General features: G+C 40.6%; 1 protein-coding gene across 1 annotated transcript in view; it reads left to right on the forward strand.

Moving 5' to 3' along the window:
* Positions 1–1,343: 1,343 nt before the first annotated feature.
* Positions 1,344–27,152, forward strand: part of KCNN2 (potassium calcium-activated channel subfamily N member 2) — a 442,874-nt gene continuing 417,065 nt past the window's right edge. Inside the window, exon 1 of the mRNA XM_063810585.1 lies at positions 1,344–1,616. The gene's annotated coding sequence lies outside the window, so the exon portion shown is untranslated. The remainder of the gene's footprint in view (positions 1,617–27,152) is intronic.

Below are 27,152 nucleotides of genomic sequence, written 5' to 3' on the forward strand. Positions count from 1 at the left end.
GGGGTTGGTGGAGGGTTTGATGCAGAGACCACCCAACTGTGCTTTTTATGCAAACAGCCAGCCCTGAGACCCCTCCGTAAGAAGGTAATCAGATGGCAGAGGATATGATTTTTCATGGATCTTAAATTTGCTTCGTACCTCTTTTTGCCATATGGCTGACAGGCAAAACCTTGGACAGGTTGAGTGTTGCATAAAATATGAAATGAGCCTGAAGCCAGTGAATCCATGGAGGATTGTTTTTCTTCTTTCGGGCATGTGATAACAAGGGGTCCCCTGCATAACAAACAGCCGGCCGGCATTCACCTCTTGTCTCAAAATCTTCTTGGCGCCCGTTTTTGTTTTTTCAACTTGGAAATGGAATATATGAAAGACAGACTGAACAGTGGCAATCAAAATCCAGAAGGCTGGAGACATTTCTGCCATTCACAGAATTTATGAAAATCCCTTGTCTGGAAGGCTCTTGGAGAGCTCAAAATGCTCGGCGCGGCTGGTGAGTTCCCTGCAGCAGCTGGAAGTGGAGCTATAAATAGAGCGGGGAGGGAAGCGCCCTCCTGAGGGGAGCGGGCGGGAGATTCCCGGCTCTCCCCTCCGCCGCCGCGGCGTAGAAAAGGCGCTTTCTACGCCGGGGGAAGCCGGCTGGCGGGCGCGCGGCCTTAACTCGTGCGACGCCGGGCAGCTCCTGCGGCAGCCGGGGAGGGCGTGATGGAGACCACGCTGGAAATGGGAATCAAGGCACGTTTCTAACCTTGTACTGGAACAATACATAGTCTGCGATTTCTCTCCCTCCCTGTCTTTCCTCTGCAGCTCCCTCCGGTTAACACCCGAAATTCGGCCTTAGAATACACACACACGATGGAATTTGTTCCATATCTTTTTTTTTAACCTTCGATAGGCTTAAATCCAAACCTAAAATTAAAATCATCCCCAAATTTGGTTTTGGGAATCATGTTGGTTTTCACCCTTGAGCGGCGTTCCCTCCCCAGTGCCGCATGCTGCTTAAGGACTGTTACTTTCTTGGGGAGGGAAGTATCAAATGGAAACGGTGTGTGTGTGCGCGCGCGCGTTTATTTTTGGCGCATGCACACCCCTCGGTAGCCTCAAGGTCGGCGATACCCTGAGCCTTCGGGCCCCCGCCTGCAGGACTCGCTCCTGCCAGCCAAGGACTCAAGAAGGAGGGAGTCCCCAGTCCCGGCGGGGCGCCTGGGATTCGGTTCAATATTTAGCACAGTCAGTACCGAAGCAGGGGCAGCCAGGTGGGAGCTGGGCGCCCCAAAGTTGGACCCCAATCAGCAGCGAGTGGGCAGCGGGGGCCTGACTCGCCCGCGCCCGCGCCCCGGAGCTCTCCGGCCGGCTCTCTGCTCCCCGAAGCTGGGGAGCCGGGGGCGCTCTCCCGGGCCGCAAGCAGGCACGGAATTTGACGCCCGAGAGGCAGATGGTTCTGGCTAGGACTCCTGATTCTTCTCAGATGGAAACAGTTTCTCCCGGTGAACCTGCCGGAATTCTCAGTGGACTCGATCTTCAGCTTTGTCCACTGGCGCATTTCACCAAGGCCGCATTTACCGCTTTGAGGCAAATTTGAGCTTCAAATGGAGCGGGACTCCTGGTTGCAGAACGAGGTAAGGTCGCGACTAAGGTGACATTGACTAGGGCCACAGATTTAATGGGGACCAAACTCCCCTAGGGAGGATACTAAAGTGAAGTTTGCCTGGGCTTTCACTCCTCCCCTCCCTCTTGCTTACTTTTCTCCAGCACCCACTCATACCTTAAAAAGAAACATTCTCCTGGGTGGGTGACTCCCTTAGGCTATATTCAGCATTTGAGAGTTCTGCACTAGAGGCCATGCCACAGCGCGACCTGAAGTTCCCTATCCTCCCTTCCATCTTCCATCCTTCCCCCCTTGTCCTCTTTCTCGGCTCTCCTCTTTTCCTTTTCCAATCTTTTATTTATTTTGCCATCCCTCTTTCGAACTTCTTTTTCCTGTCTATGAAAATATGAACCAAATGAAGGGAGAGAGGGCAGAAGGTTGTGATTTTTCTGTGTAATGCTGAGGTTATAGGGTATATGGATTGATGGTTTATGAGTTATTGATTTGGTTTTGTTGAGCACCTACTCTGTGCTGCTGTTCAACTTCTTCAAGTTGGGAGTGACCAGACTGTTTTCTAGAAAATAAATTGCCCCAAGAACTTTGTCCTACCTCCTCTACTTCTTTCTCTAGGGTGTGGGAATGCGCATCTGCAAGACCAGGGGATGCAGAGCTTGCAGGAAGGAGGAAACTCACTAGGTTCAGGCTGGTTTGGTGCCTTTATGCCCTCAAGCCATGGGTAGTTAAAACAAAAATCACACATAAATAATACTAATAACACATTCATTGAACACCTGCTGTGTTTGTGGTATTGTTCTAAGAACTTTACAAATACTAACTCATTTAAACCTCATAACTACCCCACAGAGTAAGGACTACTATTATGTCTTTTTTACAGATGGGGTAACTCAGAAACAGATGATTAAGTAATTTATTCATAATCATACAGTTAGTAAGTGGGGGAACCGAGATTGAAGCTCAGCATCTGAGTCTAGAACAGAGCTCTTCATACATTACATATCTCTGTCACTCACATATTCATCCATTCCCTCTGTGCCAGGTGCTGTGCTAGGAGATGCAACAGTGGACAAGGCAACCAAGATCCTTGGAGCTTGTATTTCAGTTGAGGGAGACAGACTATGTATCAATAAACAAACTATATAATTTCAGGTAGTGGTAGATACTATAAAGAAAAGAGAACAGAGTAATGTGCTAGACTGGTTACCTTCATATGGTGAGTGGACAGGGAAGTTCTCTTGGTGGTAGTGACATTCAGACTGAGACCCTGAAGAACTGAGAAGAAAGACAAATAGCCAATGAATGTATGAAGTGATGGTTGTTACCTTTAGTAATCATGGAAATGCAAATTAAGTCCACATTGAGATATTCTTTTATATGCATTTGGTTGGCCCCAAATTAAAAAGTTTGGCAATATCAAGTGGTTGAAGAAGATGTGGGTCCAAAGGATGTTCAAACATTGCTGATGGGAGTATGAATCGTACAATGACTTTGGAAAACAGTTTGATATTATATCCTAATTTGAACATTTGAACATGTGTGAACAAACAGTTCAACTTGCTTTTAGGTTTATACCTGTGAGAAACTTTTTACATGTTCGACAGAAGACATGCACGTGAATATGCTTAACAGCCTGGTTTCCAATAATGAAAACCTGGAGGGACCACCAAGGCCTGGCATCTTGAGCTAGTGATGAATACAAGCTCAATAATAGCATAATATTAAAAACTACTAAAATAAAAACCCAGCTAGGTAGGGGTGTGTGTGTGTGTGTGTGTGTGTGTATGTATGCAATAACGTTATATAAATGGGAAAGCAAGAGAATGATGAATATGAAATTTGTGATTTTGTGATTATGGTTACCTCAGATGGAGGAGAAACAGAGGCACCATACGGTTAGTTAGAGGCAAGTCAGTGACTGTGTTTTGGCAGGTCACAATTGAGTTTTGGCTGGTAAGGCCAGGTATGCTTGTTACGTTATTAAAAATAACGAGTAAATAACAAAGTATGACAGGGCATGCATGGGCTAATGATGAGAGTGTATGGTGGACCACGTATTAAGATGAACTCAGTTCTATGTACTGTGGTCCTAAGTGGAAACAGGAAAGAAAGGAATGCAGACACTTTTGTCAGGGGGAGGGCTCTACCAGGAGAAAGAAGTTTGATGTTTTTAAGGAAGAGAAAAGCAGCCTAGAGTGACGCAGTGGGTCAGCAGATTAGAGAGGTGGACTGGGACCAGATCCTGCAGGGCTTTGCAGGTCAAGGTAAAGGGTGGAAAAGTTTTAAGCAGTGAAGAGATGTGATTGGGTTTAAGATTTTAAAAGACCATTGTGGAGCTGCGTGGAGACTGGACTATTGGAGGGGCATTTGGGAGGCCTCTGCAATGGTAGAGGAGAGAAGCTGATGGCAGGACGTGACTGTGTTTCTGCAGGTTACTTACTGCACAGGAGACCAGCTCGGGGGGTCAAGTCGCTGAAATTCAGCCCATGTTCCTCTTGCCAGGAAATGTCCCAGTGCCAGGCTGTGAAAGCCTGGAGGAAGGGCATATTTTTCAGATTGCACAGAGAGCTCTGTAGGCCAGCAATAGCCTGTTGGTGCATCTGGGTGGTGGGCATAGACTTGAGGAGAAGTGGATAGATTCAGGACACAATTGAGGGCAGAATGGACAAGGTTTGGGTGATGGATTAGATATAAGGGTTATTAAGGGAAAGAGAGGAAACAAAAGAAATTCCTGGATTTTTATTTAACTGCAAGGATAGTGGTGCTGTGTACAAAGAAGAGAAAGAGCAGGGAAGATTCACATTCAAAGAAATCATATTTTGGACATATCATATTATTTTTAAAATGCTATCATACAGCCAAGTACAAATGTCAGATAGTGAGACATGAGTATGAAGCTTGAGGGAGATTTTAGGGCAAGAGTCATAAATGTGGGAAGTATGAGCATATAGGTGATATAGCTCAAGTTCTCTACTTAGTTGTCATTGTCAGATTGTGAATTCCTTTGGGGCAGAGAAATTATGTGTTTTTTCCCCTAGCAAAGTATAAGGAATAATAGGTTATCAGTAAATATTTGTTGAATAGATGACAGAAGGATGCATAAACAAAGGGAAGGTGGGTAACTAGCCCAGGTTTCTGATGCTGCTGGTGTCTGAAGGCTGAGGCTGTGTTGTTTTCAATCCCTCTTTGGGCTGAGGCAAGTCTAATGGTAGTGCTAGCCCTTTACGAGACCCCAGAGCTACTCTGAGAAGCCAGAAATGGCAGGGACTAGACAGTGAAGACGCAGGATGGCCAGGAGAGCCCCTGAAGGTCAAACAAGGAAGAGGAAAGAGTGTTGAGCCAGAAACAGGGTCACAACTAAGAATATGGCTGACCTCATGGGTGATGGGAGACAGTGAAATCATTGAGAGAAGATAGGACTGAAGTGGGTGAATGAAAGGATCAGGCTGTTGGTACAAGTGGAGCCATGAGATTTGGTTTAAAGGCCAGTGTATTGCAGACATTTTTGACAGTCACCAGGTAATTAGCTCGGCACTGGCCGAAACACTCCCTAACAGCCCTAGCCCCACAGTACCTCAGGCTGTGTGTTGTCCTTTGTGAAATCTCATTTAGAAAATGGTTGCTAAGGCATTCCCATACCAAATATCACATCCCATCACACTGCTATGAGTATGCAGCACTTAGCCTGCATATGGGTTTCCAATACCTCTGCAATGCCCTCTTGGTACTGGGATTGGGCAGCTGGCCCTGCCCTGCTACATTTGGGCTTGGCATGGTTCTCCCATGCCACCACATCCCATGCCCTTGGGGGACACTTATTTTGTCAGCCTCCACCCTCTCGTTGCAGTTCACATCTCTTTACTTATCTCTGTTCTTTCCTCAAATGGATCCCTTATGTCCCTTATTTACTGGTGTACCTTAGTGCCTGGCACAGTGCCTGACATACGATGTGTGAGCAGCAATTGTGAAAGGGTGCAAGGAAGGAAGGAAGGGAGTGAGGGAAAATGAAGAATTTTTTTTGCTTGGCTTTGAGGTGATCAAGATGAGACCATCCCATTCTCACTAATGATAAAGTTACAAGGACCTCCCTTTCCTCAGACAGCTGAGTATGGCATTGCTTAACAATGTAGGCTTTGGGATATAATAGACCTGCAGTTCCATTCTGGCTCTACCATATGTGGCTTGGTTAGGTCACAATCTCTTAGAGACTATTTATTTATCTGTAAAATGTGGATAATAACAAAACCTACTGTATAGTGTAGTTGTGAGTTTTAAATAAGATAAGGATGTGAAGTTTCTAGTGTAGTGCCTGGCATGTAAGAAGGGCACAGTGGAAATTCAGCTATTATTATTTTCCAAGCCATTTAATTGTCAATGCTGTCTTTGTTGACCAACTTCAAGTAATGCTTCTAATTCTGAGAATTCAGCCTCCTTACTCAGTAGGGCCAGTGCTCTGGCAGTGGAGTAGTAGCCATTTTAGGCAGATGGGGAACTATTCCTGGGCACTTGGGCATTTGCTGTTCCATTTCTCACATTATGCTACATAGTATTCCATTGCACATAATTCATGGGCAGCTGGGAGTCTGAATAATAGTGAGGATTCAGAATTTATTCATTCAACATTCCATAAACAGTGATTGAATGTCTTACTATGCAAATGGGGATGCAATGATGACTAAGACACAGTCTCTGCTTTCAAGGAAATCACGGTCTAGTTATTGGCCGGGGGGACAGAAAAATAAACAGACAATTGCAAATACACATTCATGGGATCACTCCTAGTACCCCAACTCCAAGACGCTACCTCCCCACCCCCACTACTGCTGAGAAGAATGGTGTGAATATAGTAATATCATGGTCCCTTGTATTTGCACATATATTTACAGTTTACAAATAATGTTTACTTTTAATTATTTCATTTGATTTTCACAACTTTATGAGATAGGTAGAGATACTACACCCATTTTATAAATGAAATCTAAGACTCCATTGAGCAGATGCCTCTATAACGAAGGCAAAAGTGTCTCATGCAGGACACTGCCATGATTTGTCCTTCCAGCCCTTTGTACACTGTTCCCACTCAGGGATCTAGTTTGCCACCTTTGTGGGCGTGGGGTTTGATTCTGTGAGTTCATTGCTTGGGTTTTGATGGCCAAGTTTAGCTTCCCTGTTGGGACCTTTGTTCTCTGTAGATACATGGACAACTCTTGCATTCAGGTGGGTTTGTGCAACCATTCTGATCTCTGGGACTCAATTTTAGCACTGGCCTGGAGGCAAAGCCCAGGTGAGGATCATGATGGTTTCCCTGGGAAGAGGGATTGGTGATAGACATTAGGTTGATTGTCTATGCCTGTGCAACTGGGAAGTGGAGGATCTGGTAGAAGAACCTTCAGATAGCACAGTTTTACGAAGCTTGTCCAGTCAACTGGATGTTTTTCTTGACTAGAGAAAAAATACAGGAATCACTTTATCCTCCTTAAAAACTGAATGACTTATTTACATTTCCCCAGAGATGACCAACTGTAATTGGTCATTTATCAAATATTTAGACATCTTCTCATACAGAATACATCATTGATTAAAATTTGCTTATGGTTATTTATTTAAGATATATGGGTTCTTTTTTTTTTTTTTGTAAAATTTAGTCAAGGAAAGTAAACTTCACAGACTTGTCACGTAATTATAATGTGGGAAAATGAGTTTGTTGCCCAGAACAACATGTATTTACCTAATCTACTTCTGTGTTTTTATCTTTGTGTAAGATATTATTACAGTAAGTATTTCTGCTGCCCACAGAATATCTGGGCAGGGCAGCGCAAAGACCTCCTGCCAGACCTGCAGTGCAGCAAGAGGATGATTTTGGCTGTAGTGGTTCAGAAGTACTGAAAGAGCACCCTACCTCCACAGATCTGTTACCACAATAACTTTGATTATATTGTCTTATGTAGGAGAAAAATAGGTTTACTGATCATTTTCTTCGACTTTAAATATGAGGTTTGCGAAACACATGAGAAATAAGAGCCAAAATTTATCAAAAGTGAGTTTTGAAGAGGGCCTTTTAATTTTCATTTGCTTCAGTGTACTAGGGATCAAGTTACATGTTAATTGACTGGTGAAGAAATCCTAGTAAGAAATTTGTCCTATATGCAGGGAGAACAGTCTGAATTAGCAAAAAGTCCCAATTACGGTGTGTGTGTTTTAATAAATATCTTTGTTTTACTTCCAATTCATGCGTTATTATACTTAAAAAGTGTTTTGCATTAGTCTCTTCTTTCATGTATAAGACCTCACATGTAGTTATTAACATCCATTGAATATAAACAGGTAAGTCCTTAAAAAAACCCTGTTTTTCTTTTAAGGCAGTTAAAATGTTAGGATACTAATTTGCTAGACAGAACTCTTCATTGCACTTAGGTAAACTTCATTCCAAGCTAATTCAAAAGAGCATGATTTCCAAATTACTGAAACCTGAATGATTTTTGCTATAAATTCCCAGTAAAAATCAAGCATACAGTCAAAGATAAAGCTTGATTTTCTGCTTAACTTTAAGGAAGAGTTTTTTCTTTCCATGTCAGAGAAAAATTTGCTCACTTGTATTGACAGTTTTAGTGTGTCCTGAAAGAGACAGGCCTTAGCAACTACAGGCAGCTGTGCTCAGCTCCTCCCTCATTCCACACTCTAGCCCCTACTGTGGATGTAAAAAAGTTTCATGCAGCCCCTCAGACAAATGACTGACAAAAACTAAGCCCCAGATGATGATTATCATGTATGTGTCTGCAGCTGAGGCTGCTCTTTGACAGGGCATCTCTGGCCAGTCAGCATTGATTGACTCGTCCTGCTATGCTTTTTATATGCCTGTTGCAATACAGAAATATGATTTTGCCATATGTGGGATAGTAGAGACAGAGGAAGATGAAAGCATGGCAGCCCAGATCAGTGCTTCTTAAATTCATGGTTTTCAAAACACAGATTTCTGGGTCCCACTCCCAGAGATTCTGACTCAGTGTCTAGAGAACCATCCCCCCTCCAAATTTCCATTTCTAACAAAGGCTCCCAGGTGATGCTGATGCTGCAAGTCTGTGGAACATACTTCAGGCAGCACTGGCCTAGATAGCTAATTTTGAGAAGACTCAGGTGAGGATAATGGAACTGCATTTCAGAAATAAAATTCATCAGAACATGACTAGTCCACCAGAGGGAGATAAGGCAATGCTAGGCTGACCAGCTGCACCAGTTTAACCCAGACCATCCTGATTTTAGCACTGAAAGTCTTGTGTCCTAGGAAACCACTCAGTCCCAGACAAACTGGAAAGTTGGTCACCCTAAAAGGCATACTAAGCTAGTTTACTATGGCAGCTTTAATGTAATTTAAAGTTATTGGTGTATAGTCTAACTTTTAAACTCCTGGTGTGTTTTAAGACAAGCCATTGAGCATACTGTGAAATGACAGGTAACCACATGTAACAGAGGCAATGCCAGCTAGAGCCTTCAGTTTTTCTAAATCTCTTTTCTCACAACTTATGGTGGATCAGGGATTCCCAGACTTGTCCGCAGATTGGAATCACCTGGAGAGCTTAAGGAAATGCTTGTGTTCTACTCCCAGAGATTGTGAATTAATTTGTTTGGGGAGTGGCCTGGATGCTTATAGTTTTAAAAAGATCCCCAGATGATTCTAACAGGTAGACACATTTAGGAACCCCCATGGTACATAGTCTCCAAAGATGGCAGCTACTAGTGCCTCTCACTTTGTGCAGACACACTGTTCATCTCATCAAGAGGTAGGGTTTATTTCCCATCCCTTTGGGTCCTGCTGCCTTTGTGATTTGCTTTGAACAATAAAACTCAGTGAAAGTGACATTCTGAGGCTTCTGAGCCCAGGCCTTAAGAGGATGGTGGTTTTTGTGTCCTCCTAGGCTCCATGCTAGAGGGAGAACCATTCAAAGTCCACAGTGCTGTGAGGAAGCTCCAGCTAGCCTTGTGGGGATAGCCACCACGTGAGGCAGCATTGAGACATCAGATGTGTGAGGGAAGCTCTCTTAGACCTTCTATCCCAGCCCAGTCAGTAGCTAAATCTAACCCGGCGAGTGACCCCAGCCAATGCTACCAAGAGCAGAACTATGCAGGAAAGGTCTTTCTCCATTATTGACTTAGGTCATTTAGCTTTGGGTAGCATGTTATGGAACAATATATCACTGAAACACAAGTGGATTCCTTGCACTTCCTGGTGTAATATAAAGGGGGCATTTTGAAAGGTCCTGTATAAACAAGGAATGTTTTATCATCTTCAGCTCAAAGTGGAAAGCCAAACTAACCCTGTGTTACTATATATTAGAAGGGAAACATTGTTATTAATTTCATTAATAAAATTATTAGTGATAGTGAACAAAGATATGGTAGCTTCAACAGTCTTTCCCTTGTATCATCCAGAGATCAGAGCCCAAGGCACAATGCTTAGGGTGCTATTAGTTTTTGTGGGGCTGTTCAACCCCAGAGAATCAGGATGAACAAGACAAGATAAAATTTGATGTGATGTGATACCATGTATTCCCACACTGGCTACTGTTAAATAACAAGCTGGGATGGATACACTATGTCACACTACAAGTGAGTGGTGTCACTTGTAGCGTCACCTCTACCAGTGTCATTTGTAGAGTGACATAGTGTATGCACTTGATATTTGGATTGCGAAGAGGAACTATCCCTTGGAGTAGTTCATAGGAGAGAAGACAAAAGAGGAACTTAGCTTTCTAGCTCTCTCCTGTTTCATTTCCTATTGATGAAGTTTTACCCCATGGGAAGCTAACTCCACATCTGGCTTCTCAGTGGCTACTTGGAAATCCAGGCACCATGCCACACAATATGTTGTTTTACCCAAGTGCAAAAGTGGAAGGGCACCTATGTGTACATGAGGTGCTTACCAAGAGACACAGAAAAGAAGTTGAGGAATTCTGAGGTGAATGATTTTTTTGTGTGCTTTAAATTTATTTTTTGGTTTTTGCTGAAACACTGTAGGTGTGCCTTATTTTGATACTGCTTTTATAGGCTACATTCTAAGGCTGAGAGAATCTCAGCCATATGCTTAGTATCAACATAAATGCAATATTAGTCTTGACTGGTGTTTTCCCTTCTGATAATCACACCAAACTAAACACTTTCCGTGGACATTTGCAAAAGTGATAAGTAGTAGATGAAAGCTCTGCTTTCATCTGCAGCTCCAAGGATTTGGTTCTTATTTTACTATTTCACAGAGCCAAGTCTTTCCTGGTATAGAGTGGAGTGTGCATGCTTTATATCTTCCAAAAAGAAGCAAGATACCAGTGAGTTGTTGCTAAGAGCTTTTAGCTATTCTCCCATGCAGGTTTTTTTTTTTTCCAATGGGGAAAACAATTTTGGTTGTATAAACATTATGCCATGTTTAGTTATTTCATGAGACTGGGTGGTTCCTAAATATCAGTGGCTTTATATGACTATCATTACATTTTGCAATCCAGTCCGAACCTGACTGTAGGAGTCATAATTTAAGATAATCAAAAGTCTATTTAACATATTGGAAGGTTTCCTGTTCAGAGCTTAATCTTTCTGGAAAAAAGTTGTTTGCATTGGTTTCTCAGCAATCAACTTGGGTTAGCTCGTGTAGCACAAAGGCCATGGGATAGGACCAGATGTATTCAGGATTTAAGCAATGGTGTCATAAAGAACTTTCTCTCTTTCTCTGTCTCTAATTTTATCCCCATCTCTTTGTCTTTCTTTTGTTTATGATGGCTTTGTTCTTAGGCACATTTTGCTCTTGTGGCTCCATGATAAAAATCAACAGATACAAGCTTTACCTCTTGGCATAGTTTTACTTTAGGCAAAACCCTAGGATTGAGTTTAAATGGACAGGCCTAGAGTAAGTTGTCATTTGCAGATTTGGGAGGAATCTAAGAGCAATTCCCTTGGGGGGATTAAAAATGCTGTATCAGAAAAACGTGAAAGAATGCCGGGATGGCAGTAACAACGGATACACACTACTGTGGGAAAGGGGCTCAGTAGCTTCCAGCTGAAAGATTCAAGTGTTTTTCTTTCTTTTCTTTTTTTTTTTGAGATGAAATGTCGCTCTGTCTCTGTCGCCAGGCTGGAGTGCAGTGGGGTGATCTCGGCTCACTGCAACCTCTGCCTCCTGGGTTCAAGCGATTCTGCTGCCTCAGTCTCCCAAGTAGCTGGACTACAGGCGCACGCCACCACGCCTAGCTAATTTTTGTGTGTTTTAGTAGAGATGGGGTTTCATCATGTTGGCCAGGATGGTCTCAATCTCTTGACCTTGTGATCTGCCCACTTTGGCCTCCCAAAGTGCTGGGATTACAGGCGTGAGCCACCGCGCCTGGCTACGATTCAAGTTTTGAGATCTCACATGACTATCTGTAAATGGACCCAAGTTTCAGGGATTAGACTCACATAACTGAGCTCAGGGAGACTGATATATAAACTGAATATCAATTTATTATTTCACAGTAAGGACATTCAAACAACTTCAGCTGCCAGTGTTGACAGAACAATTCATTTTCCCCACTTAGGTAAACCACAAGGAAAACCAGTCATAAGAAATGTGCTAAATGAAAATGGATCAGAAAAAAGAGAAGACAGTGTCATTGTCCACAGTAGGATCTGCCACAGGGACCAGATAATTGGGATTTTTTGGGCCAGAGTAATACTGTTCCTAGATGGCATATGGAGGAGAGTCTCTGAAGTGTGAATGCTTTGAGCTTCCCTTTTGACCAGAATTTATCTAAGTGTGGCTCCAACCAGCTGCACTGAAATCACCTGGCAACCTGATAAAATGCAGATTTCTGGTCTCACCCCAGACTGGCTAAGTTGAAATTGATGAAATGAAGCTACATTTTCAATAAGCTTTCCTGGTTTTGTCTCTGTAGTATGAGATAATTTCTTTAAGCAAACCAAATCCCTTTGTCTGTGCATCTTTAATCTAATGGGATATAAGTGATTCAATTTCTGTTTAAATTATTAAATATTTTGTTTTTAAATACCTATCATAGCTAAATTTGGTATTTTTATTCCTTTTAAGATTCTAGTCAGAATTATAAAATTATAACTTTCTGATTAGAAATTAATATAAATATAGAAAATTTGGAAGGAATGGAAATATGTGAGGGATTAGGCAAAAGCATCCATAAATTTGTGATGATTTGTTTTATCTTTGGTGTGTGTGTATTCATACCCCCCTCCTCCCACAGGGGTCTGTGTGTACTGTCAATAGAATTTGATTTCTGTTTTATTTGCTCCAATTTAATTTGAGAACAACTCTCTATATTGTTAGTCTCCACTTGCATAATATTAATGACTATTCTAAAATTTCCCATTCATACATATATAGAGTTTTACCCGCTCAGATCATTAATCAGACATATTATATGAAGTTTTTTTAGCAGTATGGAAGAATGAGATGTTTACTTTAAAATAAAATAGAAGGAATCACCTGTTTATTTTACTAACAACTAATTTTTCCAGGAGGGAGGCTTTTAGATATGTTCCCAATAAGGGAATATTATAACAAAGTCGCAGAAGTCATGGTTGATGATTAATTACCACAAGACTGGTAAGTGCATTTAACCTCCTATAACTAGAGTAGTTTACAAGTTTAAGTGAAAAAATTAATTTCTACACCAAATATTCTAACAAATACTTTTCTATAACAGATATTCTTAGCCTCAAGTTTAGAGGTCAATAGTCCTTGGAACAGAATTATTAAATAAATTTCTGAATATTACATAAACTCATTTGCCCTGTTTAGAAAACAGATTTGGGCAGAAATTCAACTTTGAGCCTCTAAGGTATGGAAGAAATTTGGAGTTAATTGAAAATGTATGGCCACATACAAATTTTATGGCCACACATGTTCTGTAGTGGTACCAGCCCCTGTTTATTCACTATTTCAGATCAGCTTAGCCCTGTCTACACCTTGGCCTCACATTCACAGCCACAGCTGCCCAAGTGACAGTTTATACTGTTTCCATGGGTAAAAAGCTCAGGCTGCTCTCATGTTCTGGGGCATACATTTCAGAGTCCTCACACATAGCACTCACTGATAAGGTGACTTCTGCACCTGCTCCTGTCTCTGCTGCAGAAGCTCTGCCTCTCCCAGTGCTTCCCAGAGGGTCCAGGGAAAATAATTCACAGTGTAGTGAACTTAATGCATCATGGAGTAGACATTGACCAAGGAAAGATAGGAGAGGAAGAGACAGTGTTCAAATTGCTTGCTTTTCTTTGCTTTTGCTTTTCTCTTTTCTCTCTTTTCCTTTCTTTTCCTTTTTCTTTTTCTTTTTCTTTTCTTTTGATGGAGTCTTTTTCTGTTGCCCAGGCTGGAGTGCAGTGGTGGGATCTCAGCTCACTGGAACCTCCACCATCCAGATTCAAGCGATTCTCCTGCCTCAGCCTCCTGAGTAGCTGGGATTACAAGTGCCTGCCAGCCACGCCTGGCTAATTTTTGTATTTTTAGTAGAGACGGGGTTTCACTACGTTGTACAGGCTGGCCTCGAACTCCTGATCCCAAGTGATCTGCCAGCCTCGGCCTCCCAATGTGCTGGGATTACAGGCGTGAGCCACCGCACCCTGCCAATTGCTTGCTTTTCTTCTTCCAACTATAGATGATGCCAAGATGTAGGAGTTTGTACAGTGTACCTGGTGATGGCCTAAGAAGACTGAGCAGCCAGCCCTGGCTTTGGGGAAGCGATTGCCGGCTCACTTACTTACTCCTTATGTTTGCTCTCCTTCCCTGCCTGACTTAGTCTTGCTTTCCTGGTATTGTGTTCACTACCACCCTCCATCAGAAAAAAAATAGCATGCATCCTTTTGCCTCTCATTTTTTTATGGTAATGGAGAACTAATGATTTTTCCCTCTCAAAGGCACTTGTGCCAGCAACATCTCCAGTTTTTTTAGTAAATACTGTTGAAGGCTTTAAGCCTTCAACTATAGATTTCTAAGCCTTTTAAACCATTTGGGGCTCAGGATATTTTTTTTTCTTGCTAATAAGATTATAAGGTAACCTTATTTTCCTTTTCTCTAAATTACTGTGGGTTTCCAGACTGTCCACATCTATCACCAGCAATATCTTTTTCCAGGTATAGGACGAAAATCTCAAAGTTAATAAAGCTTGTTCTGAAAGGCCAGTTGACTACCTATGATTTTCCAGTCCTGCCTCTACAGGTCTTAAAATGCCTTTGGCTGTGGACTACTCTCAGCATCAAGCACGGCCACCTAATTCTCCTCTGCCCACCACAATGATCCCGATCCCAACACAACTGTCATCTCTTCCTTAGTTAATCTCAGCTAAAGGTTAGAGATGGAACAAAGGGAGTGCCGGTGATAATGCATGTCCCAGCTGTTTATGGGAATGCAAGGATACAGGTAAGAGGACATTTTATTACAACTGCACTGACTATCTGTAGAATTACTGAAGGTATAATATATGAATATATCTCACTTTTCTTATATGCATTCATTTCTGGGAAGACAGCTCAAACATTTTACATCGCATCCAGATACCTTTTATTTTCACTATGTTACTGCTGAAATGTGTGGAAAAGCAATCTGATTCAATCTTTTATCTTAACAGTGTGCACGACCATTCCTTTTCCCCTATCTTGTCTTGCTCTGATAGTTGAGAGCAACTGTCTCGACTATCTCATCCCTGGACTAAAGTAATTGTCTCTTAACTGGTTTCTCTGCCAGTCTTGCCAGTTCCTCCTCTCTGAGGCATATGTCCCTGGCTTCAGTCCTAACTCCCCAGGAGGGGGCAGGACCCCTGCTGCTCCCCAGCGTTCTTTCACTGCCCAACTAGCATGTTTTTGATGTTTCAGCTACACTTCATTACTTAATATTTTTCCAATGAGCCATGCCTTTACCTGAGCTATTCTTTATCTTTGTTTTCCTCCATCGCATTAATGCCCATTATTCCTTCAAGAGCTAGTCCACACATCTCTGAAAAAGCTTCCTGGGCTGTCTCTTCCAGAGACTAGTTAGCTGTCAGGCAAGGCCCCCACCAGTGAAGTTGGTGAACCCCTCACAGAGCGGGAGCTTGTTCTTGTTTTGCAGGTCCAGAAATGTGTGTTTTGCCAGTGCCCTCAGTGATTATCAGTATTCTCAGGACTGACATGAACTAATCAAACACATGGAGACAAAGGTTTAAGCCCTAATATTTTATCAATTTTATTTGTGAATTATAATTACAAGGGAGTGTGGTACTACACATATGTGACACTGACTGAGACAGGTCTGAATGCTTCCTAGTGTGTAAAGGTGGGCAGGTTACCAGACCTGTCTAAACTTCAGTGTATTTATATGTAGAATTGTGGAAATTATACTTTTTTCTTACTCAGGAGTTTGAGGAATTAATGCCATTTTTAAGATTCCAGTCATTCACTTACTTCTTCACAATTTTCAACATATTCATATATTACCTGAATAGTATTCTTTAAATTGACTACTTTTTAATATTAGCTTCATGTAAAGCATGATTTTTGTGAAATCATAGGGTTTGATATGCTAGCCATATACGTATGTATGCATGTGAAAATACATTATCTAAATAAAGATAATTAGTTGCCAACAGTACAATCTACTCTGGCTAATTAAATAAGGAAGAATTTTTATTAAAGGATGTTATATAATGGCTGTAATTTCTGAAAGGTCCAGAGAATCAGGCTTGGGTGCAATAATGCCGGAGCTGTGGCAGGTGAGAAGCACACAGCCAGGAAAATTCCCTAAACCACAGAGCTTGAGTAGCAGCAACATGGTAGCCCCATCACAGCTGCCTCAGAAGGGCCTTCACCTCCTAACCCTTGTGAGAAAATCTGAACTCCCACTCTTGGCTGTCAGATTACATTGTTTTGAAATTTTGTGAAGACATGCCTGTTTGAAAAAACTTAGGTCACATACTTGTACCATAGATGCAGGAGATTCCAGGGAGTCCTGTTTGCATTTCCAACCTCTATAGTAAAGGAAGGCAACTACAAGGGGACTGAAATAACAGTTGAGTTGATATACAATATCATCTGCCACATACATTAAAATCAAATAAAAGTTCATTGATATATCACCTAAAATCTTCATATGTACAGAATATATGTATCACATTTTAGGAAAAAAGTGAATGAATGTATACATGGTACTGGATATGGAAAGCTCTCTCAATAGGGGGTGATATTTACATTATTGCAATTCTCTTTTTTCATTACAGTATCTTTTATGGGCGGTACACAAAGGATACCACTAAGTTCTTCTCATATTCACACTGATAAGGGACCATGTGCTGTGGTTTGAATGTGTCCCCCAAAGTTCACGCGTTGCAAACTTATTTGCCAATGCAACAGTGTTGGGAGGTGGGGCCTCATAAAAGATGATTAGGTCATGTAGGTGCTGCTTTAATGCTTGGACTGATGTTATTGTTGTGGGAGTGGATTAGTTATTGTGAGCATGGGTTGGTTATAAAAGCAAGGTCAAGGCTGGGCGTGGTGCCTCATGCCTGAAATCCCAGCACTTTGGGAGGCCAAGGTGGGTAGATCACCTGAGGTCAGGAGTTCAAGACCAGCCTGACCAACATGGAGAAACCACGTCTATACTAAAAATATAAAATTAGCCGGGCATGGTGGCGCATGCCTGTAGTCCCAGCTATTTGGGAGGCTGAGGCAGAAGAATTGCTTGAACCCAGGAGGCAGAGCCAAGATCACGCCATTGCACTCCAGCCTGGGCAACAAGAGTAAAACTCCATCTGAAAAAAAAAAAAAGTAATCTCGATCCCTTCTTGCTTGTTCACCCTCACCCTCTTTTGCCCTTCCACCTTGATGATGCAGTGCAAAGACCCCTGCCAGACCCTGGGAAGTCCAAGAGCATAGTAATCCATAGTCACTATGCATTAGCTATGCATAAAATGGCAGGTAAGAGATAAAAATAGGTGTTATTAGCATATAATTAATTTAACATGTTTGTAGTACTTTTAAGCAAAGTAAAAGTATTACTTTTAATGCTCTTGAACTTCCCAGCTTCCAGAACTGTGAGGCAAATAAATTTCTGTCCATTATAAATTACCTAGTCTGTAGTATTCTGTTATAGCAACACAGAACAGACTAAGACAGCACGTGAGGTAGAATGCACAGTGATAAAGCACAGGGACTTTGCAACTAAACCGCTTGGGTTCCAATCCTGGATCTACCACTAACTGGCCTTTTGGACTTGGGAATTTCTGTGGATTTCTCTGTGCCTCAGTTTATTCATTTGTAACATGGAGGTAACAGTATCTACTTTATAAGGTAGCTATGAATATTAACAAGTGAATATTGTAAGGTTTTTAAAAGTAACACTTTTCTTTTGCTTAAAAGTACTATAAACATGTTAAATTAATTATATGCTAATAACATCTATTTTTATCTCTTACCTGCCATTTTATGCATAGGTAATACATAGTGACTATGGATTACTCTAAGTGATTTTTCTCTGGTCATTCATGAACAGGAGACAACTTTTGTTATAGTTTATATGGATTGGCTCTGATATGCCGTATTTGTTATGTGAAATCAAAGATTGTTGTCATAACTTCTCTTCTCCCTTAGTCAGTGTTATCATCTTTGTGTTCTTCTGTTTTGTGTCCTGGGTGACATTGGTCTCACTGGAATATTCCCATCAGTTGCGCCCTAGAGATTTAGACTGAGGAGTATAGCATTCCCTCTGATGCCGACCCACAGATAATCCTGTGGGATGTCTTTAAGTAGCTTGATTGCATTGTTCATAATTCATTTTTAAAATTTCTTTACTTTTGAGTAACTTCTTACATGGCTGTCCTATTGATGTATTCACTCTTTTCCTCTAAATCTGTATACTAGACCTTATCCCAATGTTCAATTAGCGTGGACTTTATTGATGGCTCCTTGTTCATATTTTTGCTATTATAGCTTATTGTTGTAATAATCTTTTTAGAACCTGGTTCAGTGTGAATTCAGAAGAGTCATATCATTTACAGTTCTTCAGGCCTGAATGATGCCTAAATCTATGGTTTCTGCCTATGCTTACCTCCTCCTCTCCTCATCCCCACAGTCTCTTCTCTAGAAAATAAATACACATGTCAGCTTAACATCACATTTAAGACCATTCACTACTTACATTTGTCCTTGAGACTTTGAGAGCTGGTCCTAAGCTCAGTTCATTGTTGTGTTCCCATTGCCTAGTATAGTGCCTGATCCACAGCAGATGTTCAATAATTTTTGAAGTAAATTGAATGCTACTTACAAATAAAGCAATTTCAGGACAGAAGAGAACAATATTGAATATCTACCTCAAGTAATGGAGAATAAACTACACTTAAAACTTGCTTTAGTAAACAACTAAAAAATAGACAAAATATGGTTCCCTCAGTTTTGTACACAGTGACATACGGTTTCATTTAATATGTCTGGGTGCTAGGTATTGTTTTTCCCTTCAAGTTTCTCAAGATGGAACAGCTCTAATATCTACAACTTTCAGATTTTTTTCCTGGCATGTTGACTTACTGCCCTGGTTTTATTCTCTCTTCTTATTATGAAAACACTATTTTTGTTTTCTGTGAGGATCTAAGAAAGGCACTTTAAACTGATTATTCAGACTAGGTAAAATTCTCTTGCTCTGGGCATCTATGTTGATGGGATCTATCTTGAGAGTAGGTATGCTCTACCAAAGTATCTCTCTTGTTACCCATCACCATCGGTAGAACTAATTTCTTATGAATTTTAAAGGCTATGTTTGCATGTGTGTGTGTGTGTGTGTGTGTGCACGCGCCAGAGAGAAAGAGGGAAGATCTTTAAGGTAGCTTGTTAAAATGAATTCTTCCACAAGGAGACAAATACCATGAGTTGTTATTAAACAACAACAAAATCCCCCTCACTTATGCAGGCAAAGTAGAGGAAAACACCAAGAAGAATGCTCGAAAGAACAGATTAATCACTGCCAATAGTGGACCTTGCTCATTTCAGATTTATTCAGGACCAGCTTTTGTGGATTTTTAAAGAAAAGCACTAGGGGCAATGAGACTGACCTGTGTTCAGCCCCTCCACTCTGCTCCAACCCTGTGTGGTGAAGCAAGCTTCCTTTGAAGTGTTACCTAAGTGAGAGGCTGGTTCTGGCTAAGAGGAAATTGACTTAGAATTTTTTCCAACTGCCCAGAGAGATTAATATCCTTAGAAAGAGCTTGAAGACATTGTCAGAATTAAAAATAACTTAGTGACAATTTAACAATAGAAAGAAGAAAGTCAGTCACTTTTAAACCTTCTTCAGAGGAGTCAGGCTCTATGAAAATTAAAAGTGATCCAAGGGAAGTTGTTTAAAAGTGCACAATTCACTTTAGTTTTGAAAGTGAGTTGAAGTTCTGGAACTGCATTTCTTGTAAAAGTTATGGGTGTACATCCTGCTGAGCCACCAGACACAAGAAGGCAGGTTCATTCCCTTCTTCCCTTCTTCCTTCCCATCCCTGTGATATCCATACCCCTTAGCACTATGCCCAGGAGCCAGTTAATTTGTAAGAAATGTGTATTATGTGAATGATTGGTGAATGAATCTGGCATAAAGCTCAGTTTAATTGCCAAACACAGATTGGAGACTGGAAGAAATGGTATTTCAGAGATATAAACATTTAAGCTGGCTGTGATTACTCATGAGTTTCTTTAAGGTGTCATTGAGTGACTTGGCTGAAGGCAGGAGGAACAGCACAGAAGGTTGGGTTTTGGCAGGGCAAGAATAATACAAAAGATGCAGAAGCAAATCATCTGAGGAATTCCCTAAATTAGCATTTCTATGTATAACTTTGGAAGGAATCTGAAAGGTTAAATTAGGCTGATAATTTGCTAAAAAATTTCCAATTTCTCTTTGATCTGAAGACTCACAAATTTCATTTCTCATTGAAATTTTACTGTAAAATATGCTGCTGTGTAAAATGCAGGACTAAATTCACCTTATTTACTTGGCAATTGAACCTGGAAATAAAAATGTCATATTGGCAAGCAAAAATATGTATTTCTCTATATAGTACATTGTAAAGTTGGCCACAAATCCTTCCCACCCTTCCATTTGTATACTCACAATGGGCCATTATAAATCCTATTATCAAGAGGTAGGGCCCATGTCCTTATTCCTTGAATCTGGTTTGACCAGGTGACTTGCTTTTTAGCTAAGGGGGCATTAACAAATATGTCTCAAACAGTCTCGAAAAGTGCTTGCACATTGGGGCTTGTCTTTTGCTATGCTGCAGACCCATGCTGCTACTTCTATGTTGAGAAGCCTGGACCAGCCTATTGGATGATGAAAGAATACCTGGCCCACCCAGCAGCCAGAAGCAGAGCCACTTAGCTCATCACAGATGTGTGATTGAGCCCTTGTGAGACCAACAAAGAAACACCTAGTTGTTCCCAGGCTAAATTGTGAGCCAAATAGTTGTTTTAAGTGTGTATTCACTAGATTTAGAATAGTTTGTTATGCACCACTACTAATAGTTTGTTAAGCAGCAATAACTAATATGCCCTGATACTGCTGTGCAGGAATTCCGCTCTTCCTTAAATTCCTCCTCAATATTTCTTGAAGTCCCAGTTGGATATTGTGGATACTCTCTGAGGTGTAATACTCTTGGCCTCCATGCCTCACCTACCCTCCTCCTCTTTGGCTCAGAGTTCCTGTGCTAATGGTATCTTTTGTAGTTGATGCCCAAAGGGGCAGGTGTGCTGCTGCTGGTACTAGAGATGACAGCCTTCTTGGTATCTACCAGAGATCCCCACACTGTGATGTATAATCCAACTCATTTTGGGATCTCTGCTATGCCGTAAGGATAGAATGAGAGAGATGTTTGTGGAGTGAGTAGAAAGAGGAATAATAACAAAAAGAGAATAGATGTGATTTGAGAGCCAGAGGGGCCTTAAACATCATGTATTTCAACTCTTCATTTTATAAAAGGATCCTTACACAAAAAACTTATGTCACTGGCCAAATCCCATGATATGAGTGTCAGATCTGGGATCAGAACAGAATCTCCTCACTCCAAATATAGCTCTTATTTCCATTTCATTTAAATCAGTTTTGTTTTTCCTAAGTCACATAAGATTTTCCAAAAGAAGAAGGTAGGTTTTTAAAGAACTTTTTTATTTTTTATTTTTCTATTTTTTGAGAGACGGTGTCTCATTGTGTCACCCAGGCTGGAGTGCAGTGGTGCGATCTCGGCTCACTGCAACCTCCGCCTCCCAGGTTCAAGCGATTCTCCTGCCTCAGCCTCCTAAGTAGCTGGGAGTACAGGCACGTGCCAACATGCCTGGCTAATTTTTTGTATTTTTAGTAGAGACGGGGTTTCACCGTGTTAGCCAGGATGGTCTTGAACTCCCAACCTCAGGTGATCCACCCACCTCGGCCTCCCAAAGTGATGGGATTACAGGCATGAGCCACCGCGCCCGGCCAAGAACTTTTTAATAGTGATAAATGAAAAGCCTAATGTATGTTGAATTACCCTTAGAAAATAATTTGAATGTAATGGTAAAAAGGTGCCCATTTTCCCTTTTACATTTGTATCCCTCTATTTCAATGGCGGTTTCATTTGAGAAGTGCTGTGGAGATGGAGTTATCACTTGGCAGGCTCTGCAACACTTGGAGACCTAAGCATTCTCTTCTCCCAGCCAACAGAGTTGTAAGCAGTTGGAATGGGACATTCAGTGGAAACTTACACCAGTATCAGTGGGGGTCTGCATTAGCTCACATACTGCATAGGGAGCACACTAGGGGGAACCCCAAAACCACTCCAGCGTTACCAAGACCACATGTGGAAGTGTGGGTCAGTAGGGCACAGAGATGCCTAGGGTCTCTGGATCCTATATTGTGAGGCCCTCTAGTAGGGGCATAGTGTAGGGGCAGTGGGGTATACAGGATATGGGACACCTGACAACACTGGGTGCTCACATACTAGTTTCAAAAGGTAAAGGACACTGCCCTGGGTCTTGAGGGGCTGCAGCTCTTCTCTCTTCTGCACATTCTAATCAGGTGGTAGATGGCCCTTTTGAAGCATTCCCTTCCTCCTTTCACACTTCAGTATGATATTATAATTGTCACTAGCATCATTTGGGGAATTGTGGACAAGTAGGGAACTGGAACTGCCTGAGGGAGGAGTACAGAACTGTGCTTTGCAGAAGGCCCCAAGAGCATTAGAGCAGTTACACTGAGGCACAGATAAAGCAGGTGTTTGAAAATTGGAGAACATTTCTCTGTCCCATCTAGGGGAAAGCCTCATTGTGGCAGAGGATCAGAGAAGGGGGGTGGTGAAGACTTGCTCTTCTCCTTCTCACCTGCCCTCTTTGTGCAATTGAAAACAGACCAGGAGAGACTTTATTTAGTTAGACAAATGTATTTGTCTTAGGTGTATTTTTGAAATATTCCCAAGCTTTTCTTTCTGGGCATAGTCTTTGATTTATGTTATTGGTTTAATAATGCTGTAAAAATATTACTTGAGGAAAACGATCAGTACAGTTATGTTGCAGATCTGAGGAGACTATCCATTGTGCAAATGTAGTGCAGAAAAATCAGGGAGGTCTAGTCATAACATTTCAATTTCAAGCTTCTGATGGGTATTAAAATGATTAAAATGGATTTAAAAATAATGAAAAGTACCTTGAGGGTGTCGTTTTAAATTAGGAAATCCAAATTGAGACTTGCATCAGTGATTTAAGGCAAATTAGAATACAGAACACATATGACCAACAAAGCAATGACCTTGATGGAAAATTGAGAATGAGAGGCTGTCTCATTCTTGTCCTGCTGACACATAAACTAGGGAGCTTTGTTTCTTGGCTTGATTTCCTGTTTACATCACTAATTCAGGGATTTGATGTTTATTCAGCACCTGTCTTGTGTCATCATCGAGTATGGCACCAGGAATATCAGAAGGGAAGGTACCATCCAGGATCCTTCTCTCACGCTCTGAGCCCTGATGAAGACAGATGATCAGCAGGGCACCAGAAGTGGAACCTTCTCTGAAACTGGAGCAGAAGGATAAATCAGTTCCTATGGGGGTGGGATTTCATAGAAGAGAAAGTAGTTTGAGTTGTTACAGCTGCTAAAAGTGGAGATGGCTATATGTCTCATAGGGGACAGCCTGAAGAATAAGGCTTAGAGGAATATTTGGAGACTGGTTTTGTTTCTGTTATGGATGAGATGTAGGTAGGTAGAAGGAGGCAGAAAATGAGGCAAGAAAATGTAGAATTAGATCATATTGCCAGAGGTTTAGTATTCCAAATCAGGAATCTAAACTTGATACATCATATTCGATTACCTCTGCCTGCAGAGCACCTGCTGATATCATGTGCAGATGGGGTATTTACAACAATTATTAGCAAGAAAGAATGTGTCATCATTTTTTTTGTATGTGTCTATCAACCATATTCAGTTGGAAATTGAGTTGGAAGTTCCCTTTGTGGTGCGGGAGATTTGGGTTAGGACTTGCTTTTAATGACCCAAGTATATTGCTTCTTTCCACTACCCCGAGCCTCAAGTATACCCTAATTCCTAACAGTCTTTGTAAAAACCTATACAGAGGCATTGACTCACAAATTTCCTGGGTAAAATCAAGGAAATTTTCTATTAAAAATAAAGTTAAGTTTGTTTCTGCTTCATCAATCCAGAGAAAGAGACTTTTAATGATTTTTGCAATTCAGACAATCTAGCAGAATTTTGAATGTATTCTAATAAAAACTTTGAATCCAAAGTTAGTCATTCAAAAACATAAGCAGGCAAGCAACAAATATAATATAGCATTATAAGTCATGAAAAAATAGACATCAGTTATTCTACTAGTGGGATATAAAATATAATCAGGATCAAGTTAAGCTCTTTCTTAATTAAGCAACATAGCAGAGTAGAAATAGCATGAGCTTAAGGGTAGGGCAGACCTAGGCTCAAATGCTAGCTCTTCTCCTTTCTAGCTCTATGAGCCTTAGCTGTCTATTCACTCTCTAAGTCTTAATTACTCTAGGATAGATATAATAATGCCTAGTGTATAGGGCCATTCAGGAAGTGTTATTGTTCTTTTTTAATACAGTAGAACGTAGAACAATACTCCATGAAGACAAATGTCAGATTTGATTCTGCTTTACTTGGTGTCTGGCACATAGTAGGCACTCAGTAAGTGTTTAGGAAGTGGAGGGAGTCTTAAAGATCATCTACTGTAGCAGTTCCCAGATGTTTCTTGCTGCAACCATCAGCTTTAAGAGGAAAATCAATAAACAGTAGATACTTAATATGTGTGTGTGTGTGTGTGTGTGTGTGTGTGAGAGAGAGAGAGAGAGAGAGAGAGACAGAGAGACAGAGAGAGAGACAGAGAAGGTGGGGATGGGGGAAAGAATAATAGGAAATTCATATGTAACTTAGGTTGTCCTAGTCCACTCTGTCACCTGTATGATGTTTGCATTCACTTTCAGCTGGCCTCCCTCTTACTCTTCTGAGTTTCATTACTTTGAATTTACCTATATGGAAGGACCTCTGGTGGATTCACATACACTTGCTATTGCTTGGAGATGATGTTAGTCCCTTGGAGCTTCTTTCCTGAAGTCCTGGGCAGAAAATGACTGGTGTCTCCTCCAAGCTCTTCTTCACAGTGCCAGAATCTAAGCATGAATATTCTATTGAATGGTTGTGGATAAGACATTTGAAAACTAGAATGAGAAAGCAACTTGCTCAAGGTCATGCATTTAATTAGAAGTAGAACTTATTGCACATTCCTGTTCTGATTTTGCTATCCAGGGAATCCTAGCTTTACAAAATGAGTTGGGAATTTTTTCTCCCTCCTCCATTTTCTGAAAGAATTTGTTTGAGATCTGCTATGTATGTTTGTTAGAGTTTACCAGTGAAGCCTTCTGGGCCTGGAGATGTCTGCGTGGAAAGGTTTTTATTTATACATTTAATTTATTTGGTAGATATAGGGCTATTTATGTTATCTGTTTCTTTCGTGTAAGTTTTGAATTTATCAAGGAATTTGCTCGTTTTTTCTATTTTGACAAACTCATTGATATGTAATTATTTGTAACCTGATCATCTCAATTGATTTAGAAAAAACATTTAATAACATTCAAAACCATTCCATGATAAAAACACTAAACATAGTAAGAATAGTAGGAACTATCTCAACATAATAAAAACCATATCAGAAAAACCAATAGTGAACATGATACTCAATAATGAAAGACTAAAAGCTTTTCCCTTATGATCAGGAACAAGGCAAGGAGCTTGTTTTGCCACTTCTATTCAACATAGTATTTAAAGTTCTAGGTGGAGCCATTAGGCAATAAGAAGAAATAAAAGACATCCAAATAGGAAAAGAAGAAGTAAAATTATCTCTGTTCAGAGATGGTATGATCTTATACTTAGAAAACCCTAAAGATTCCACACAAAACACCGTTAGAACTAAAAGGTGAATTCAGCAAAGTAGCAGGATACAAATTTATATACAAAACCCAGTTGAATTTCTGTATACTAATAATGAATAACCTGAAATGAAAATTACAGACAACAATTTCACGTACAATAGCATCAAAAAGTATTAAAAAACTTAGGAATTAACAAGTAAGGTGAAAGACCTATACAATGAAAGTTACAAATTATGGGTGAAGAAATTAGACATAAATAAATAGAAACATCTTATGCTCGTGGATTAGAAGATAATATTAAGATGTCAGTTCTACCCCCCAAAATCTACAGATTCAATGCACTCCCTATTAAAATCCCAATGATGTGTTTTGCAGAAACAGAAAAACCTATCCTAAAATTTATATGGAATCTCAAGGCATCCCTAATAGCCAGAACAAAAATTGAAAAGGAAAAAAATGGGAAGACTCATATTTTCTCATTTCAAGACTTATTACAAAGCTGTAGTAATCAAAACAGTGTAGTACTGGCATACAGACATACAGACCAATGGAATAGAATAGAGCCCAGAAATAAACCCTCCTATATATGTTCAAATGATTTTTGACAAGACTGCTGGGACAATTCAATGGAGAAAGTGCTTTCAACAACAGATGCTGGAAAAGTTGTATATCCATATGCAAAAGAATGATGGTGGACCTGTATCTAACACCATATACAAAAATTAACTCAAAATGGATCAAAGACCTAAATGTAAGACCTAAAACTCTTAGAAGAAAACATTGCAAAAGCTTCACAACACTAGATTTGGCAGTGACTGCTTAGGTATGACACAAAAGGCACGGGCAACAAAAGAAAAAGTAAACAAATCAGACTTCATGAAAATTTTAAAAGTTTGTGCTTCAAAAGACAGCGTCAATGGAGTAAAAGGACAACCCATAAAGTGGGAACAATTATTTGCCAATCTATTTCTAATAAAGGATTGATATCTAGACTATGTAGGGAACTCTTAAAATTCAACAAAAGCAAACTAATTTTAAAATGGGCAAAGGATTGAATAGACATTTCTCCAAAGAAGATACAAAAATGTCCAATATATATTCCAAAGAAGATATAAAAATGTCCAGTAAGCACGTGAAAAGATGCTCA

This window comes from Pan troglodytes, chromosome 4, assembly GCF_028858775.2.
Source record: "Pan troglodytes isolate AG18354 chromosome 4, NHGRI_mPanTro3-v2.0_pri, whole genome shotgun sequence".
Taxonomy (NCBI): Eukaryota; Metazoa; Chordata; class Mammalia; order Primates; family Hominidae; genus Pan; species Pan troglodytes.